Source organism: Ipomoea nil, unplaced genomic scaffold (genome assembly GCF_001879475.1).
Source record: "Ipomoea nil cultivar Tokyo-kokei standard unplaced genomic scaffold, Asagao_1.1 scaffold0804, whole genome shotgun sequence".
In the NCBI taxonomy this organism is placed as follows: Eukaryota; Viridiplantae; Streptophyta; class Magnoliopsida; order Solanales; family Convolvulaceae; genus Ipomoea; species Ipomoea nil.
The window spans coordinates 499,125-504,353 of NW_017617232.1; the positions used below are offsets into that span (position 1 = coordinate 499,125).

The 5,229-nt window shown below is 35.3% G+C and overlaps 1 long non-coding RNA gene across 1 annotated transcript; it reads right to left on the reverse strand.

Moving 5' to 3' along the window:
* On the reverse strand, window positions 1–3,531 carry LOC109177443. Its single transcript, XR_002053587.1, has 2 exons — window positions 3,417–3,531; window positions 1–672 (listed from the first exon to the last, which is right to left on the reverse strand). It is a non-coding gene; the product is annotated as an uncharacterized LOC109177443 (long non-coding RNA).
* Window positions 3,532–5,229: the final 1,698 nt, after the last annotated feature.

Below are 5,229 nucleotides of genomic sequence, written 5' to 3' on the forward strand. Positions count from 1 at the left end.
TTGACCCCAAAAGGTAAAATACATAATGCTACAATAATGTTGTCACATAATCATCTTTCAGAATGTTACATATCTGCGACTAAAAAGGCTAAAGAAGTTCACTGTTGAGACTTACATTACAAAACATGGAAGTTCATGAAGACGACGACGAATCAAAGATCGAAAATCAGTTCTGAGAAGCCCAAGAGTAGAGAGAATATTATAAACAGATGACTTGACTCAAAATTCATCTAGTATGCTCACATTCTTTGAAACAAATAGTGAGACTAAAGTACTGAATATGGCATCCTATCCTTAATCCAACACATATAGCAGCTGCGATCACTCCGAGCTTTCTTCTCATATGTGTAGCCTTAGCGTTCTAACACAACACCTTCAAAGTTCCAGTCTCTAACGAGGTCCCTTCTGATAGCACGGCTCCGAACTAGCCTCGGGGGTCCTGTTACTACGGTACTCTGACCAGCAGGCTGAGGTGTCACCTTAGACGTTGTGACACCGCCATTTGCACAAGAGTGTGGAAGCAACGTCTTCCTGGTCAAGCAATTGGCAATGGCGGAGCATCTTCCTTCGTTGTCTGAACTTGAAACCGAGTAACTCCTGAAAGAGTGCAAGGGACTTTCTACACTATGGCATACCAGGCATGCCAGACTCATCTTAGATTTTGACTCTTCGCTGCACAACACATTCAAATTCTCAATGGAAAATTCCAAGCCAAAATACTAACAGGTACAATCAATTCAACCATGATTTGGAGGATAAATATCTTAACGAAGTGAATCGAGATGAATACTGCATATTTTAATTCTCTTTTTTAACTCGGGTGATAGACAACTCTAAACCAAGTATGTGAAATCTTTTGATTGCTAGCACTAATGCAACCATAGAGAAGATGCATGTAAGTAGATGTCATCATTATTATTCTGTTTAAGTAATGCTATACTAATATATTCTGTAAAAACTTACGAAGAAATTGACAATTATAGACCAAACAAATATTTGTAGCATTCAATATCACTGGACTCCAGGTAACTCAAACCAATGCAATGTGTAATACTCTGTATTCCATAACACACTCAAATCCAAGGATATTAAAGTTATTGTTATTGTTGTTATAATTATAGCATTTTCTTCCCCCAAAAGGTTGAATCCCCAACCCTAAGGGCCCCCCACAACCTGGCCCGACAGAGCATTTGGGAGGATGTAAATCACGGTAACTCAGTGGCTCAGTAAACAGGGCCAAATGCCGGTGCACACAAGGAATCTGTCAACTTTGGACATCCGACACTGCCGCTGCCTAGTTTCGAACCTTGGTCTCTTCCCCCCATTATAGCATTTTCTAATAGTAAGGAATGATGATTCAAACATCACAAACACATAAGTTAGTGATTCCTATTCTAAAACCTCAGCAACACTATCACCAAAAGAAGCTTAGGTGACAAAAAAGCACAAGCTCAAACCATTACCATGCCAACTTTGCACTACAAGGACACTTGCGGGAATGACAAAATCAAGTACTCCATATTTTGCATGCATTCATATTTTGAGAATAGAATGTAATACCATCTTAAGCGTCCTGAGCAAACAATGACTGTTCAAATCTGAAGCACATATTTTCATGCTCCAGTGGAATAACCTCATTTTGGAAGCAAAAGTACCTCTGTTTCCCTACAGATCATACTTAAGTTACAATTGTCTGTGACTAACAATAGCATTGAAGTTGTGTTTCGCTCCAACATCGCTTACTCTATACTATAAATAAGAACACTTGGTGCTGAATAAAATGTCATTTGAGGAAAATTTCCAATTATAAAGCAATAACATATATGAGATATATATCACTTGTAGCAAAGTTAAAAATACACCAACTCAGGAAAAAAACAGTCCCATGCGAATAATAACCTCAAACTTTGCATGTATGTGTATAGGCGTATAGCAGTTGTTCTCTCACTGCTATCTACCCTCTGAAAAGTAAATTTTTTATGTTCTTTCAGATGTTAAACATTCTAGCTTACATGATGCCATCTTAGGTAAGTACAGTGTAATATCTTTAAATGAACAATGAAAAAGACGACAAAACATTTGCAACACAACTGCTATGTCGTTACGATGAAAATGTAGATTTAGTCTGCCATCCACAAGCAAATACCCAAATTAAACACGAGTAACCCATGTACAGCAAGTAACCAAACCCCTCCCTTTCCTCAAAGTGCTTATTCAAACAACAATTATTTTATTACAATTAAATGCTTTCAACTCTTATATGGTCAACATTATGGGCAGTTTAAAGCATCATGACAATTATGAGTTACTACTCTTGGCTCACATGTCAAGTAGGTTCAAAACTACAACTAGGAGCAGATCCAGAGAAACAAGAATTCAATCTCATAAAGTTAGTCTATTGTGCATGGCCTCAGTCGTTGAACTGGGATTTAATCAGTTGAAAAACTAATTAAACAAACCATTCAGTCAAATGGTTAAATACACATTATTCTATATGACCATCTGATTTATTTTATTGACTCATCATAACCAGTGTTGTAAAAATCGGCCTAGGCATCGACTAGGCATTAGGCACCCCTAGGCCGAGGCAATTTCAGCCCTAGGAGGCTTTTAGTCGGCTGACTGATTAATCGGACTCGTCCCCCTAGGTGCCGACTCGGCTGAGTTGAGTGCCTAACTCAGCCGAGTTGGCGCTTAACTCGGTTGAGTCATTTTTTTTCGCCTACTCAACTACTCCTCTTCTATATTTATCCAGCCATGTACTCAACTAACCATCTAACATATGCAGTTGACTAGTTTGGGGGAGTATAACAAAAAGTGGAGACGATATACTCGGATTACTAGGCCGCCTAGACGATATACTCGGATTATTAGGCTGTTTAGGCGCTAGGCGCCCCTGGGGCGCCTGACTATCGCCTAGCGCCTTATGCAACATTGATCATAACCCACAATATCATCCCAGAACCAGCCATTTTTACATGAAGCCATTCCCCAAATACGGATCTAAACCAGCACATGAACATAAAATCAAGACGAATTGATTTCTATCCTAGAATTTACAAATTGCAACAAATGCTGTCCTGGAGCCAGGTTGAGGCATTTGCAATTAATTGACCAATTAATAAATCAAATAAAACCCTCCGGCCAAATTTCCCCCTTTGTTGTGAAATCTAGGTAAAATCAAGCTTAAACCAACTACCCAGTGCTGGGTGTGGGTTCTTTTCCGAAACAATTTACACAAGAATCAACTCAAAAGACACAGATTTATAGAAATTGACAAACAGATAGATCAAAACAAAAAAAATTGAATCCAAGAGAATAGTAACCGAAAAGAAAAAGCTTCACACATTAAGATGCATAAGATAATGATGAAGATGAAAGGCATGAGCATCTTAAAAAGGGTTAGAGTGAAAGACCTTGGAGTCAAACTGCTTGGGAGCGACGGGTGATGAGTGGAGTGGGTCGCCGCTGTGGTGTAGTGGTTGGAGTGCTGGTAAATTTCAGCCCCGCTTGAAATAGTATCACACTATCACTCCGTGTTAGTTACCTTAAATAAACTATTACTTTTTTAGTTGCGTTAAAGTGAAAAGTTATATTTTGGAAGTAAGGCAAGTTATAGATTGAAATAATAGCAAGATTGCCAATAATCTCTATCTCTATCTCTATCTCTCTCTCTCTCTCTCTCTCTCTCTCTATATATATATATATATATATATATATATATATATATATATTAAAGTAAAATGAGATACGGTAAAAAGTTTCCGTCCAATCCAATACTAAGTTTAAGCCAATCAAATCAATTAGTAAGATTAAGTCCGTCAATCAAAATCAATTACTAAGTTTAAGCCAATCAAATTAATTACTATCTAAACATTTATATATATATTTCATATCCTCTCCAATACAAACACTATCAAGGAAGTTGTAATAGTGTACGAAATCCAGAAACGCTCTTCTCTTGCGAGTTGTGAGAGCGTATGAAATCTCCGAGAGAAAAACGTCTTCCATAATCACATCCAAAGAAGTTGTCTTCCATGACCAGCAGGTAAGTTCTTTTACAAATCTCAATTCAAATCAGGCTACATCAATAAGTTTATACGAGATCATGTTAAAAGCTCTATTCTATGAAAACTGAGAAACTGAAGGAATTGTGAACATCAAGATAAGATCTTTGTGTGTTTGAATTTTGAATTTTAAACAATTGAATGATCGTGATTTTGGTTTTTTGTGCTGAACAATGAACAGATAGACATTTTTTTGTCTAAGGCATTTCAACGGGGGATGAGACGTCATTCCTACTTCGAATCTGATAGACATTTTATTATGTTTTTCTATATTTCATGATGGATCTGTCTAAGTTATTCCTAAATCCTTAATATCATTTAGAATAAGGTAGCAACAGTGTTTTCTATGATATTTCATAATATTTTGCAGGTTTAGAAGTACAAATACAAGGACACATCACACATAGCAAATGAGAGTACTCCAAAAGCTGATAGAATTTTATTATCCTTTATCTATATTTCAAGGTGGATCTCTCTTAAGTTATTCCTAATTCCTTATTACCAATTAGAATTAGGTAACAAACAATGTTTCCTTTTGGCTTTGAGTTTCTATTTTGCAGGTTTTGAAGTACATATACAAGAACATATCACACAGCAAATGAGAGGACCATGGCAAACAGTGTGAAACAACCAATTTCAAGAGCACATATATCATGCATAAAGACAAAAAAAAAAAAAATTTTTTCCTAGAAAAAAAAATGTTATGATAGAATAGTGTAGGACATGTATTCTATGTAATAATATTGTTAAGCTTTACCATGCACAATACAAGACATTTTGTTATTAATGGAAAAATGTATTCCTCTAATCACAAAATAGAGCTACGAGTCATGGTAACATCAAAGATATTTTTTGTGAGAGTTTTTTGACAATGTGTAGAAATTTATAAATAGAATGATATTCCTCAAAAAGACTAATCACATATAAAGATTCCAGTAAATAATACAATTAAAGTAAAAAATAAGCATAATTATTCAATATGCTCATTGTTTTAATATTTAAATGATATATACATTTAAATAATATTTTTGTTAATATTATTATTATTAGGAGTATTATTATTAATTACTTATAGGTATAATAGGATAATACTATATTTATATATTGTTATATACGTATATATCGTAGGATCGTTTTTAGGAATGATATATATAATTGAGTA